At 35.1% G+C, this 16,102-nt stretch overlaps 1 protein-coding gene and 1 long non-coding RNA gene across 13 annotated transcripts in view; one reads left to right on the top strand and one right to left on the bottom strand.

Annotated features, from left to right (window-relative positions):
* The window catches only part of LOC132909749 (protein lap4), a 53,413-nt gene that overhangs the window by 19,576 nt on the left and 17,735 nt on the right, over positions 1–16,102 (bottom strand). Inside the window, exon 1 of one of the 12 annotated variants that reach the window (XM_060964762.1) lies at positions 1,883–1,901. The exons of the other annotated variants lie outside the window; for them this stretch is intronic. The gene's annotated coding sequence lies outside the window, so the exon portion shown is untranslated. Of the gene's footprint in view, positions 1–1,882; positions 1,902–16,102 lie in introns of those variants that run through there. 12 annotated transcript variants of the gene reach the window in all.
* On the top strand, positions 1,533–2,842 carry LOC132909824 (uncharacterized). Its single transcript, XR_009658618.1, has 2 exons — positions 1,533–1,811; positions 1,901–2,842. It is a non-coding gene; the product is annotated as an uncharacterized LOC132909824 (long non-coding RNA).

The following is a 16,102-nucleotide window of genomic DNA, read 5'->3' as shown; positions in this document are numbered from 1 at the left end:
AAATTACATAAAAAGAAAAAATCAACGAAAGTAGATGTTTATTGAATTCATAACTCTTCTCTTATTTCAAAAAATTTCCATGACCACATGTAATTCGAAGAATTTTCTTTACGAAGAAAACAGTTTCGATTCACTCGAGCTTTATTCTTTCGACTCGTCATACATGTTGTATTGCAAAGCATATACGTACAAATGGAAAGTTTTGCTGATAATTTCATGTTTATTTTATATTCAACCCTTCGTTGGGATTATTCAATGAAAAAAAGTTCAAAAAAAATCTCAACATATGCTGCAACATATTACATAATTGCATCGTTTAATGATACCGGCTAATTAATTAGCAGAAAACCGATTATCAGTCAATGACAAATTCCTTCATTAAAAAATAAACGCGATTCGTTGTACTAAACACTGCTATTGCATAAGAATGCAGGATGCTGCATCGTGGATGAAATAATACCGTGCACGCATTCCTCCTGTTGTTTTCTCTGCAAGGTCGAAGAATTTCACGAATTAAAGTGAATGGCAAACTGAACGATTTTAAACGTAGAAACTCTTCGTTATAACGTACGGAGTTTGGCTCGAATACAAGATAATATTTTTAAATTTTAACGTGTATTATCTGTGTCTTAATAATATAATGTATATACGAAATAAAATATAAAGAATAAATCTCAAGCTTCTCATATACATACGATTCGATCAACCAGAATATGCATATTTTATAGCGAAATATAGTAAGGTTTTCATAAAAAAACATAAGTTTCTTGAAAAATTTATTGTGCAATTAATTATTCATTATCCGTGCTCCTTTTATTTCATTATAACTGTTAACACACGTCATAATAATATCAAATTATGACGAAAACACGTGCGTTTTTAAACGTATTATGAATCATACCGCGATTATGCATTCTCGAGTCAAGAGATGAAACACGGAGGAAAAGGAGGAGAGGAATGGAGAACCGTGTATCGCATAGCAAACGAGCCGATAGGCTTTACGAGCAAATCGAACCTTGGAAAACCGCTAGTTACTTTTAACACAGTGGTTCGCAACTACAGAATGTTATCATAGCTGTTTTAGACATATTATCGATAAGTATGTAATTCCTAAACTGTTCTTTTATTCCCAGTTTAACCACTGTTTCTATGTTATATTTCCTCGACTTTGTCAGTTCTAATATCAAGTGTTAAATCTAAGAAAGGAAAACCTTTTGAATTGATAACGTCAAAGGTGTAATAATGCGCGTGTTTGCGTGTGGGAATGAACATCTGCATTGTCATTTTTTCCATACCGTGAAGATTCGAGTTACTTTGAACATGATTCGATATATGAAACTCAAAGTTTTTGACAAACGTTGAATATTGGTCTTCAAAAATTTGATAAGTGTTGGAGTCATAATAGGTTTTAATGTTTAAAGAAGTTTAGCAGATATTAAATATCGTATATGCTATACACAATCTTAATACTACGTACATATGTATTTATGTATATATCTTATGTACTATAAGATATTGAATATCCACTGAACTTTTAGAACTTTGAATCCTATCAAGACTTCCAATACTTCCAAGACTTATCATACTTTTAATCTTTTTATAGCTAATGAGATTTTCCACAAATGTACATACCGTAGAAAACAAAAAATTGAATTTTATTGAATATTAATTTCATAAAAGCTGTCTAATGTGGGCAATAGGAACCACAGCACCCACCTATCTCTATTTGAAAAAAGACTTACTGAAGATTTATGTCTGTGGTTAAAGACTCAAGACCTATCAAGATTCAAAATTGATCGAGACTTTCCAAGGTTTTAACTTTTTAACCATCGAGTTATATTCGAAGAGATGCGAATTTTTTTGCATAGAAATATATTCGAACCGATTCAAAATATATCAGGCTGCATCATTACATACACGTATACACACTGCCTGTCACGAATGCACGCACGGTGTGCGCGCGGGTTGAACGTAACGACAACGACGTGGAACAATTACAAACTAACCGTGATTCCGCCAGACGGAAGAGACAGACCCCTTCGTTCATCGAATCTCTTTGTTCCCAAAAGGATGTTAATGATCGGTGAACAAAGGTATATGTCTGAGGACTTTTATAGCGAGGAATGGATGCACAAAAGAGATAGCCTCGTAATATGCTTGGCTGGAGTTTGAACGATATCGAATATGTGGCGACCCGTTATCGATCGATAACTTTCTGTCTGGCTACACACCGTACGGCCAAGGAAACGATACGCCATCTCATGGGTTTTGTGGTTAAAATATCTCTGATCGAGCGATACGATTACCGTTCTATATACGTATCACTATTAACGCACGTGTGTACGCCCGTGCGTGAATATTTTTAATGCGTCGTACACCGCTCCGCGAGCGATTTCGAACATTTCCGCGGCGAACGATGACGACGACAATCATGCGCAATATCGCCCGTCCAACGATGGCGATTTTTTAAGAGCGTTTACATGCACGTAATATACGATGACTGATTCAAAGTACGTATATCGAGGTCAGATTATAAAAGATGCTGTCGATAAGAAAATATGTTACGCTGATTACGTTACAGTGGATGCGTTTTCTGGCTAACCAACATTCTGACAAATACGTCAGAAAAATCGAACAGCTACCGTCGTTCTTCAGATGTTTCATTCGTCAAAACGTTCGCAACGTGCATTCGTTTTGAGCATAAACTGCGTACCCACTGAGGCAACAGTCAGGAACCTGCTGTTAGTGTTTCACGTTTCGAGAAAATGCTGCATGTTTCTTCGTATTTCTGTTGTCAGTAACAAAAGTCGCTGCTTGCTACCTATTTCCGGTTGGAGCGATAGGGTGAGAGAAAAATTAGAAACAGGTAGCAACAAATTGCGACTGGAACAAATGTTTCTTCGACGTATACTTGTTGGTTAGAAGCAAATGCATTGAAATCGAAACAAAACCTAAATATTCCTTTAATCACGTTGTTCTAACGTGGATAAAATCTCTCTGCAGGTTGATATTTGTTTAATACTTTTTAAAACATGCAGCAACGGGCAACAAAAAGTTCCTCGTTGCTACCTCAGCGATGATTCAGCTTTTTGCTGTCACGGTTTTTCCATCGAATAAAACGCGGCGCGGATTTAATGGGATCCCAGAACTACTGATACGTAATGCGTGCTCGATAATTGCCACAGCGCTCTTTTTAAACGACCAAGTAAAATAGTACAACGCGATTAACCGATACCGATACCGACAATGGCGCTTCCTCTCGTCGAAAGAATGAAAATGTTTGTGGAAAAATTACTCACTTTTATTACAAAATCGTTTCCTACCGTGCCCTACGGCGATAATTCGCTGCCACGACTGTGGTTACACCCTTTTCTTTTTCCACCGGACCGTTCGATGTTTCAGTAGTTGCGGAATCGCGCTCGATTACCACGCCTATGGGCGACTACGGTAACTTGTAATTAAGCAACCAGTAAATAACACAAAATAGCTTCTCTCTCCTCTGAACGTGTCGGCCACTGTAAACATTATAAATAGCGCGAAACATCCACCCTCGGCCTTTGCAATTTACCTTGGAAGAAGAGGAGGCCGCGGAGGCTGTGTAAAACGCACCAGGGTGGGGAAGACTAGTCGTCACATGTGAACACGCACTAAGTTTGAATAAATAGAATTCATTGTGGTGAGAACACAAATCTGTCTTCTTACTTAATCTATAATACTATGTTTCCTCTTATATAGTAATTTCTAATATGAAAGATATAATAATAATAAAAAAAGGGTAGAAAGAATTAAAAAAAGGGAAAGTTGCAAAAATAAATCTATGCTGAGAGCTAATTATAGTCTATAAAACACAAATTTCTTTCCATCCATCGCATAAACAAATTTCATTCTATAATTCTTTCATCTATTTTTAGATTCATCTTCCGGCTTGCATCGCTTCATTATCAGAAGCTAACCCCGTGTATAGTCAGGACTATATCCGACACAACGCTGTTTACGCTCATCAAGAGACTACTCGTTCGGTCTCGCCGGGAAGGAAAAAAAATGCAATCGGGTAAACAGCCTTTAAAGCCGAAGCTTTCGTGACGTGTAATTTTATGCCGTATAAATCGCAAGAGATATTCACTTCTGTGGTTTTCTGGCGCGGATACGCAACAGGGAACAGGGGTAATATCGCGGTAAGGGTAAGAGATTACACAGTGCACGTAGCCTTTTTTCCCTTTACGTAATATCCGCGGCACACGTGAAGGAATTGATCGAACGATCGTAACGAGGAAAAAGATCTCGTCGACTCGTTCAATCAGTGATCCTTCGCGGGTTCGTCGAGATTCAGCATTTATTAATATTAAATCTCGCGCAATGTTTACCTCATTTCTTTTTTTAATCCTTTTTTCCCATCTCAGATAAGTTTCCATGCTACACGTTTATCGAATAATAATCGCGAATGATTGGAAACCATTATAAATCGTCTCGAATGGGAAAAAAGAGAAAGCGGGAAAAAGGAGAGGAATAAAAGGATGAAGCGAGGGTAACGAGGGTGACATGTCGTTTTGCGTCGCGCCTGTATGCGCGATCTACGTTCTTATGTAATAACGTGCAACACGTGAACGCGCGATGAACTCGTTGGAAAGTTCGCGAGCTACAATTTCTCCTACACCAGAAGTGATTCGTCCCACATTTCTTTTTTCTTTTCCGAAGGTGAAAGACATCTTCTCAGCAGAAAAGTGATGGAGGATGTTATCGTTTAATAAGCCCGAGAATCTAAATGAGGTCGTCCATAAGAAACGTAGAGGTACATTTACTGTTAGCTCGTAGAAAACGGTACTTCCCAAAAAGACAGGAAGGAAATACAGTTTTATCGTGACTACATTCCAGTCACGGTCGATTGATCGTAACTCCACTACGTGCATTTCATAACACGATTTTATTTCGCGGTAACATCTATAAATCTAGAGATCAAATGACAAATGAACCATTTCCATCAGAAGAGGATAAGGAAGTGTTTGGAAGCCTACAAAGTCGAAGGTAATATCGAGCTATCGCAATCACCGATCATCCGTCGCAGGGAACATCAATTTTCCCCTATCTGTATGTATTTCCCTATTCTGGCCGTTTAGATTTCGTTCCAGCGTAAAAATAATCATCGTCCCGTTGGGAGAAAAATCAGACACGACAAGATGAAGAAAAAAAAAGAGGAAAAGAATTCGCTGACTGGCTGCATTCCAATCAGTCGTATCTTCTCCGTGCGTTGCACCTACACGCGAGTGCAACGCCTTTCATTAATGGGGTGAGTTTTCTGAACCTGTTGCTATAAACTTATATTTCTTGCACGCAACGAGTTTTCACTGTCAACCAGTCTTGACTATTCCAGATCCTCTATCTGAATCTGGAAACCGTACTCTGGTATATGTATAACGCGTTCTACCTACGGAGATTAATGCGAGAAAAATACAAGTTCTCACACCGCGTTTTCCTCATGATTTATTTACGAATATTTCTCTTATCCTGTAACGAAATTTTGCTATTTGTCATTTTTATTGTCTTGAATAATCGTTCAGGGGACTTCTTAATATTCTTTCGATAACTTTTCTGGGGAGATTTCTGATAATATTTTACGGTGTCTTGTATGATTTCTAAATAGCGTTCTCTAGCGTTATTTGAAATATTTTTTAAAGAAATTTTTGTGTGTTTTTCATATTTTAGGTTCTTAAGGTAGTACCTAATTTGAAGACTGGCTTCTGCGGCTTGATATTTAATTTTCCGGTAAGGAAAGGCGCAGTGGAAATTAAAGAAATTCCGCGATTAAAATCGAGTTCAGAGAAACAATTCGCGAACAATAAAAGCGATGCAACGCAACACTCAACTTTCTCGTTACAAAGTGAACAATGCATTACAGGAAGAGTCCGTAACTAATTCGAATTTCGCAGCGGCGGTTGTTTCTAAGAAAATAAGTAAAAATGCGTTTAAATCAGAGCTAACGACGTAGAAAAACACACGATGTAATTTTGCAACGGAATCGAAGCGACTCCGCACGCAACTTTGATCACCGATAATTAAGAACAATTGCCGCCGCTCGTTACAGATAAATCGTCGACGATATTTTACACAAACTTCATCGTTCACCATTAAATACATTTGCTACCGTGATGCTACGTATTTGTACGAATAACAAATTTAAAGTTATGAAATCTAAGTAGAAGAAGAAATATGTAGTAGAAGAAATATCAAACAAATTCTTGAAAGCTTTTTACAATTACGATATCAAGAAATTAAATAATTAATAATGTAAACAGGTTTAAAAAAAGATTGTAAATGAAATGCATCAACGTTACAAAATGGAAATAAAAATAATTCTACGTTCCTTTCACAGAACGTATGTAATGCGTAGTCATTTTTTACTAAATATCTATTATCATAATCTATATTTATTGCAAAAGCAGTTACTTCATAATTATGAATATGTATGTTTGTAGTGTACATATATTAGCTTTACTCGCATGGTATTACACGCAACTAGATCCTAAGCAAACAGATTTTAAATTAACATGCAAATAAGTATGTGTAATGAGAGGATTAATAGATTTACAAGATAAGAGAAAACAGACGAAAGGGCAGGAAAATTGATCGTTAGGAGGATGCCAGTAGAAATTGGACCATTCGACAACCTGTACGCATGGAAATGCGCCTGTTCACACGCACGTGCGTGGGTGGCTTAATCAAGGGACAAGTTTCCTGAACCCGAACCTGTTGCGGTCGCGGTTTATCTCTTCCATGATCACGCAACGAGTTTTCACAAGATCGTGACGCGACTTGTGTGCGTTGCGCTTTTTTTTTTACATACAGGTTTCCTTTATGAGAGCCATAGAAAAGAGAATTCGTCGATTAAGAACGAAAAAGAAGAAAAATGTTGCTTTTCTAACGTCGTGACTCGTAACGATGCTCGCTCACTGAATTTTGCACGAACCGGAAAGCGAAGATAAATAATAAATGCGAATGCTGCATTGAGGCGAAGTATAAACGGAATTTCCCCGGGGCTGGAGAACGGTTTTCATTAAAATGAAACGCGTGCAATGGAAGTTGTTAATCAAAGAAAAGATGTTCGTTTAGTTTTGTTTCAACGTTGGTTTTGGCATAAAATCCTTTGTACAGCACTAGTATTTTTTTTTTTTTTTTTTTCTTTTCGAAACCTGATGCTGTGATACATTCTATGGCGACATGTTAGAATAAACTTCGTGGAAGTTATACTTTGAGATGTTTGTTAAAAGCTGATTATACGTATTGCTTTTCTACGTATATTTCACTGAATTTTATTATTTTGACTATATGTATATTTAATAAGAGATTAACAACTCAGCATTCACAATATTTAATAATTTATATTTGCCAGCTTCTTCCCTTTCTTTCTTTTTCCTTTTTCGTACATAAAGATTTCCATTTTCCTGGCAACGATATCTCACACATCGAGTTTCAGCTTCGGTTCAATCATATACATAGAATGTCAATGTGTATGTACTATGTTTATTATATGTTACTATATTAAAGAGAGAATATTATAAAAAAAAGGATTTAAGACTTTGTGAATTAGATAAAAGGATCCAATTAACATTTTATCTTTCCTAATTGCAAGTGTTTCGTGCGAAAAATAACAGAGGTAATAGTAGCTTTTTAAAAACACAAATTAAAATAGAAATTAGGTATTCGAGAGAAAGAGAGTACGCTGGTTTCTCCCACAAAATGTTACCACGCTTACGTTAATTTATTGTTACGTGCGCGTAACCGAATCGCATCGTCGATTTTCTGAATCGAAAATTCTGAATTCGAATTACAAGCGGCGTAACATTAACCGGAACGCATCTAATCTCGCGTAATTTAATTGTTACTTTCCCTTGTTTTTTTCGTGACGGTCAATGAACCGTCTCACCCGAGCGTATCGCATTAATTGAAGCAAGTGAAAACTTCGTGTGAGGCTTACACGAGACTCGTCTCACTTTAACATCGAATAAATGCGCGATAATATCAACGTAAATACAATGATGCAATCATTAATCAATGACACCGCTTTCACAAAATAAATGTGTAATTTTCATTCGAATGATTACGTTCCTAAAATTATCAAACTTTCTCGACCTTCCTGTCCAGATTTTGTTAAATTTTGTTAAATCATTTATGATCGCAGGATATGCAAAATCTTCATTCCGATGTTCTATTTTAAGATAAATCCGAAGGCGAATGGCGTAGTTTGTGAACAACGATTTCATTTTATTCGACGCGCACAACGTAAGGTTTGGCAAAACTCCGAATTTAAATAAAATTGTTTGTTACTAGAAACTCACAGGGGAGAACTAACTGGCCACGATTCATGCTTCAAACGATTCAATTCTGACCCAATAGTTGTAGGAGATAAATACCCGAATTATGCAAGCTGATGTTATCGTAATAAGCTTTCCAAGATTTCTCGTAGTTGTATGAGCATATTATGAGATTATTTTCTCGTCCATGAGCTTCAGATAATCAGGAGAATATAATAGATTAAGATACCTTAAAATTGTAATTCTATAAAAATCTACGTTACTTCTTGAAACGTGAAATATGTACATAAAATTTATTGAGGAAAATTTAAATAGATATTAAAGATAAAATTTGATTCTTCCAGTTCAGTATCTTTGGAATTGAAGGCACCTTTTGTTAGAAAAAGGATAGACGCAGGAATAATAAAGTATTTTGTACACTTAATTGTAACGTAATACGCATAAATGGAAATAATACAAATAATTGTATATTACAAAAAACGCATACGTATGTTCTTTAGCAAATGATTCATACCGACAAAATTGTAAAGAAATTCTTTTTGTCGACTAAAAAATAACAACGAAAGTGACCAAACCCACAATGTTACATATTGTAAATCAAGCGAACGACGCACGTTGTATTTACATATTCAACATGGATAATAGATTGAATCTCGTTGCATATGTATGCTACTATTCCAGCAACTACGAGGGTTGTTCCTGGCCGTTGATTAATTTTCAAACATACACACAACCTCTTAAAAATCAACATAACGCTTTCGATGGAACCAGGCCCCTCTTACGTACTGCGAATTTTTATTTTTTCTTCGTTCATTTAAGCAATTTTCCTTCGTGAAACGCGTCGCGAAAATTGCTCGTATACGTGGACGTTTTAATTAAACTGCACGGTTTCACGAACACCTAAATTTAGAGCGGTATACTGGGAACAGCCTCGACGCGGGACGCGTCTCCAGTTGTCAGTTTCCACTCGATTGTTCCTCAAACTCGTCCTCGCGGGCAACTTGTTAGCCATTAATGAGGTCAACCACGAAGTGTGCGCCAAGTGTGAGCGAGAAAGTTGCCCGCACAATTTATAACAAGTTTCGCAAATGTTCTAGAACCGATGCGGAAAGTTCGCTTGTTCCCCTAATCGTTCCGGTCGTCTCGTAACATGATAAAGTTAATTAGTTTATCGAATTATGTAATCTCTTCGTTTAAGTACGTAGGCTGATGGTTTTTCATTAAGAAGCAAAAAAAAAAATAAATAAATGTTGTATTCTATGTATGTAGGTACTATAGTATACATGTGTATCATGTTATTGTATGTACCTACTACTCATCACAGGATTGCCGTTTATGTGCACGAAGATGCTATAAATAATACCAATTACGTTAACTACCCTTTCTCGTCTCGTGTACCTACAGCTCGAATGACTAAAATTATATTTATTCGGGATATCATACACATCCTGGCGTTATTTATATTTATCTCTTAATTAAGTTCGTCTAGTATCGCACATCCCGTGGACCACGTGGAACGCCAATTTCAACTACCTGTGCACGTTGAACAATCTCAATTTTACGGTCTCGTTAGGTGTCCACGGACGTGTAAGGTGCGATCATCCACTATTTTCTCGTTTATTTTCACCTTTCCACGTCCGTACATACATACATGGCCGTTTCGATGGATCCTTAGAGCTGAACAAAGCGGTTCGATCGAAGGTACGAACACTCTAGGGTGCCTCGAAAAGTGGGGCACTTTTGTCGTCTCTCCTCCTCTCTTTGTCTTTCATTTTGCCTCTCAAAAGCGACGCAGAAATATCAATCACTAGCCCAGATATTGCGAATCGTTTTATTCAATGCACAGAAATCATGTCCGCGCATATGCACGCGCGTGCAAATATTGTTGACCATTCTTTCCTTCTCTTCTATACTCGTATCACGCTCGAAACAAAACACGCGAACCGCGACTAGATCTCGTCTGAATTTTGCCAGAGGAGAAAAGAGGGAATATACACTCTTCTATTGGAAAAGCTTTCACGTAACTGCACGAGGATTTTCGAAAGCTCGTGGAATCGTCAAGCGTTCTCTTCGTTTTCATTTGTAACTCGATCGATGGATTGGTTTTTTCAAAAAATACACGCGTGTAATCTTTTGCTAATTCGTTAACGTTCAATGGGAGAATGTCGTACATTATACGTACAGTACAGCATAGGTGTGCGTAGAGGAAATTTCATATTAGGATGATTTTCTATTTAATATATAATATTTAATATAATTCTATTTAATATATAATAAATTTAATAACATACCAATAATTAAACCTACAATTAATTTACATCGGAAATTATATTCAAAACTATGAAACATTGGATGAAATAATAAAGTTTGGGACATCAGTTAGAACAGAGCGACACGAGTAATAAAAAGTTTCGGCCAGTATCGATCCAGTCTGAAAACTGTTGTCGTTCTCGACGTTTCGCAAGAGACACTTGCGACGATCGGTGAACACAGTGGAAGAAGCAAGGTTGCAAGTTTAGAAAACGTGCTCGAAAAAAAAAGACTTGCAACGCTTTTATACACCGCACGAGGTTGAAGACAGAATGAAGCGGTGTGTCGTCGCCAAGAGTCCCGGCACGTTTTGTATAACTGAAAACGTTCGGGAAGCCAGCGTGTGTACGCGTTTCGCGTAACCTGATTGTAGCGTCTTATTGAGTTTCCACTAGCAACTTGGTATGCACACCAAATGTCTTCAAGTTGATACGTTGACCATCACGAGACAACCCTATGCAAACTCATTTTCCACACTGTACAAGCCGCTTGATACTATTTGTTCTGAAATGCAACTGTGTCTTAAAACCACACGAGGACGAAGAAAGTAGAGAATAATAGTAGCATAGTAAATGTAGTATCTGTATGCTATACTCTATGATTATGTATTATTGACCCACTAAATGTTTCCAACATTTCATATGTTTAAAATTTCAAATTTCAAATTTAAATAAATAAATAAATACATGCATACGATCTTTAAAATTTTTAATTTTCAAATTTCCGAGCTCTTAAATTTCCAAATTTTCCGACTTTTTAATTTTCAAACTTCAAATTTTAGAAGTTTCAAATTTGTGAATTTTCCAAATTTTAGATTGTCGAATTTTCAAATTTTTAAACTCAAACTTTTAAAATTTTAATCTTTCAGGTTTAGAAGTTTTTAAATTCATTAATGTGCAATAATGTTTACGTATCTTCAAATTTCTTATTTAAATAAATTCTAAGGAAATAACTTAAAATAGAAAGAAAAATAACTACATAATCTTCTACACCTGAGGATTCTAAACTGTTGCGTATTTCTTTCTTCAATTCCACTCGAATCTCTAATAACAATAAGAACTAAGATCATCATTAGTCTTTTCAATAATAATTTTATAATATTCGAATGATTTTCAGTGCTAGTGTAGCTAGTGCTTGAAGGTCCCTTCACTATACCTGTGGGAATAATCATGTAATACAGATGAATTTAATGGGAAGCTATAATGTTTTTACGTAAGAGAATTCTTTTTACGTAGAGGGCGAAGATTGCTCTTTAATCACGCAAGCGCATATATGAAATGTATACATATGCATAAATACGCTTTTTTCCGTGAGCAAACTTCACAATAACTGTTTAGAAGAATCTTTTGCGCTATAACTTTTCCCTCATGCGTACAAAGTTATACTTCGTTTATCATTGCATTTACGAGGAGTGGAAAGACAAGCAGGTATATAATCTTTGATAACGTAGTATATCTCGAATTTTTATGTGCAAGTACATCTATAACACACACCCTGAGATATCGCTTTATTAAAATGTTCCCCTCTTATTCCTTTTTAAATATTTAATTCTATTATCATACGAAAATTTAAACGATTTTTTATTGTGTCTGAAATTATTGATTACCCGAATTAGGAAATGATCAGCAAATGCTTGGCATTCTGACTCAATCCTACTAGAATTATATGACGTTATGTAACAGGAATTTTTGAGTATTCAGGTTTTAACTTCGATTAGGAGAGAGTCAATAAGTGATTGAAGCCACGACTCGATTCTAATTGAGTTTAAAATGTTTAGTACGCAAAGTGGAATTCGACTTAAGAAATTCTTATAAGAGCCTTTACATTGTAGAAATATTCAATCGCCAGTAAAATTTTTAAGTAAAATATACAATTGTTCGTACTTGATTCAAATAAAAAATAAATTCAAATAGAAAAGATCCTCTAAGAATACTTTGCTACAGCCTTTGAGTTATTTTCAGCTCGATCGTACTTCTCTACCGGAAGATTGGGAAATTAGAAAATTTTATGAGTTAAAGAATTTGTTAAATTTGAGAAAAATATGAAAAACTCGTTATTGATTAATGCTAAGGCTTTCCTTAAAACATTAAATGTCCTTTTCTTGGTTGAAAACTACTTACATATATACATACAAAATTTGAGAATCGTAACAGTTATATAATAGAAAATTTCCTGCATACTTTCATCGATCGAAATATACCTGGTAAGGGAAATTACTGGAACTGGAATCTGTACGCGGTTCGAAATCGATGATACCACATGTGAAATATAAACGTTCAAACATTCTTCGTGTGACTCATTTAACTGACTAGCGCTTTCCTCGTTTTTTCCTTTCCACGTGTGCGTAATCTTTTTACTGTTCTTGTCACACCGTTGATAAAGTGCCGCGCCATTATAGTACGTGCGTAGTTTCTTCAAGCAGTTCAACGCAATCTTCACGTAACTGATTTATGTAATAATTATATCGTTCATAATGTCTGTAATAATTTCTGACAGATTAAACGTTCGCATTAGACAAAAAATAGGAATACATACTCTCATCCGTAAGTCACAGGACACTTGCAAATTTTAAACGTAAAATTTAATAAAACAGGTCTGTAATAAAATCAATCATTTTTTAATTATATCGTCAAAATATATATTGGAATTTTAAAGCTGCAATATTTTTCGTGCTCGGATTTTAATACATATTTTTCACTGGTTATTCTATTTTATTTCAACCAGTATTTATTTTAATCTAAAATATTTATTGAAAGCAGATTTTGAATTATTTCTTTTTTATTCTTCAAATAGTTTTTTAATGGATTCTATAAACGTAAAAAATTTAATTATTTCTCAAGCAACTTGAAAAGTTATTAACGATGCTCATCGAACTAAGTAAAAAGAAAATAAAACTTCCTGTTTGAAACCAATCTTTGCTTCTCTTTAACACAGAAACGAGGCTGAAGTTTCGCAAATATAATAAAAACCGAAGTGAAGTCGATCTTGTTAACCAAACTTCGCTAGTGAAGCTAACAGACCAATAAACCAAGCCAATTAGATCGAAACTACTTTGTGGTCGAGCGAACAAAAAGTATCTTTCGTTCTATTTCTACTTTCTCATATTACATGCATTGGTTAACCATAAATTGGGCTACCGGACAGGTACAAACGAAATTATTGCAATTTTATCTGAAAAATCTATAACTAGATTTTATAAAATAGCATCTTCTTCGAACTGATAAGCTCCATCGAACTTTGTTTTTATCTGCATTGGAAAGTGATTATCTCTTGAAATAGTATCACGAGACAAAATGATTTCGATACAGGCGCATCGTACAAAACCGATGGAATATGAACTAATGCGAGGCCACGTATACGGGAAGAACGCGTCCGGACAGACGAAAATTTATGATATTGATTATCATAGGAATGCAATTTATTACACAAATTGAATTCGATGTACAACAGCGACGAGGGAAATGTCGGGATAGAACGGGATTTATACTGCACGCTGTTGTACAGGGTGTCATCGAATCGATGCAAGTGACTTTAAACGAGAAAGTAAGTAGCAAATACGAAGAGTAACTATGTATTCTCTGGAAAGTTTGTTCTCTGAGTAGACGTAATAAGCTTATGACGAGCTATTTGGGTAAATGAGTTTCATATAATAAGCTTCTTCACGAAGTAAATTTCGAGTAAGCTTCAAACTAATAGATGTTATTATAAATTATATATACGAATATCAGAAAGCTCGAAATCACATGCTGCTTTGAATGTATAATTATAGTTATTGAATAAAATTGTATCCCAGAAAGCAGAGAGTAAGAAATTAGCCCAAGTAGAATAATGAAAATTATAGGTATGTGTACAGGTATTATGTAAATTGACATTGTAAAAACACTGAACGAAGTCTTAATTATAGAATATAATTATAGACTAATTATAGAATATAAACTATAAAATATAAATTATAGCATAATTATGTAATATACACCCGGTATATTCTATAAATCCGTCCTTACGAAACGCGACACACTCTTGCACACAAAAAGGAAATAATTCGATCGGCGGTTCGCAAGCCGAACATTAATCTTGCAGCGTATTGCCGCCTCTCCTACCTCTTCCTCCGCTTTCATTATCTTTGATCCCTTTACCTTGAATTTTACTTGAAAAATTGCCGTCGCTTAGCACGAAAGAAAAACGATGAAACGAGAAGCAGACCTCCATTGATCGATAACGGTACGAAAAGAGCCAGAAAACAGAAAATGGTAATTATCGATACTTCGAAGGGTCGAATAGAAGATGCTATATGTACAGGGTACGGCTAAAACTATTTTACATGCTAACAGCAGTTAGTTCTCTATGGGAAAATATTGAGATAAATTAAAAGCATGGATAATTTTTTTCATTTAAAGCTTAAGTTTTGAGAAAATTAATTTCGAAAATTCGCTGTGTATACACGCACATATGTATGCACTTTCATAGTTAAATACGTTATGTTAGAGAAGTGCACAGATGTGTACACAATGAATTTTCAAACTCAAGTTTCTCGAAAACCAAACTTCAGATAAAAGAATTTTTTCCTCTATTCTTAAGCTACTTTTGCATACAAAATTTTCTCTTATTTGTTTTTATAATATAGTCTTCCGACTATATCCCATAGAAAATACAACAACGGAAACGATGCGTATTGAATAAAAAATCCTAAATAGACGTGGAACTTTCAAACAACATGTTCGTACGTAATTAAAGCCACAAACTACGCGGTATTAATTAACAGAGTAAAGTAATTATTGCAAAATTCTCGACACGATTAAATGACGGGGATAGAGTTTAGCGAGTGGGGTGAGGATGTCATTATTATTCCCATCCAATTTGTTTCCTGATAACAAACTACGGGGTTGACCTTTCGAAATTATACGAATAACTTTTATTAATCATTTCTACAAATTGCTTTTCATCCCACATATCAACATTGATTATTTAAAGTTGTAGACCATGTTTCAGTCCTAAATACATTTTTCGTTTCTTGATAAAGGCTCTGAACAAATACATATTACGGTAACTATATATAACTATATATCAATAATAACTTATTATCACGTAAATTACAGAAAGAAAAACTAATTTTCTCTTGAGAAAATACTCTACACAAGTGTAATAATAGGGTATGTACATGTATACAAAGTGTTTACGCTATTAGTTCGCAGTGTTTCTTTCATAAATGTTAGGTTTGTGAGAAAATTAGAAAAGATCAAAGTTTTATTATTTTCTACACGTGATACGATAACCTAAATAGATATTCTCTTAAACTTATGCTGAATTAAATTGATCGATAGAATTGTTTTACATCGAAATTGGTAATGAAATTTATTACATCATGTACCTCAAGATGAATTCGAGGCAAAGTATTATGTTTTCCAATAGGAAAGAAGATTCAGTTACAACGTACATTTTTGCTAATAATAGAATGATTACAGACTTCGTTAAACACGTATAAATCT

Source organism: Bombus pascuorum, chromosome 8 (genome assembly GCF_905332965.1).
Source record: "Bombus pascuorum chromosome 8, iyBomPasc1.1, whole genome shotgun sequence".
In the NCBI taxonomy this organism is placed as follows: Eukaryota; Metazoa; Arthropoda; class Insecta; order Hymenoptera; family Apidae; genus Bombus; species Bombus pascuorum.
The sequence above is the reverse complement of the archived record's forward strand: the minus strand, read 5'-3'. Positions and strand labels throughout refer to the sequence as shown.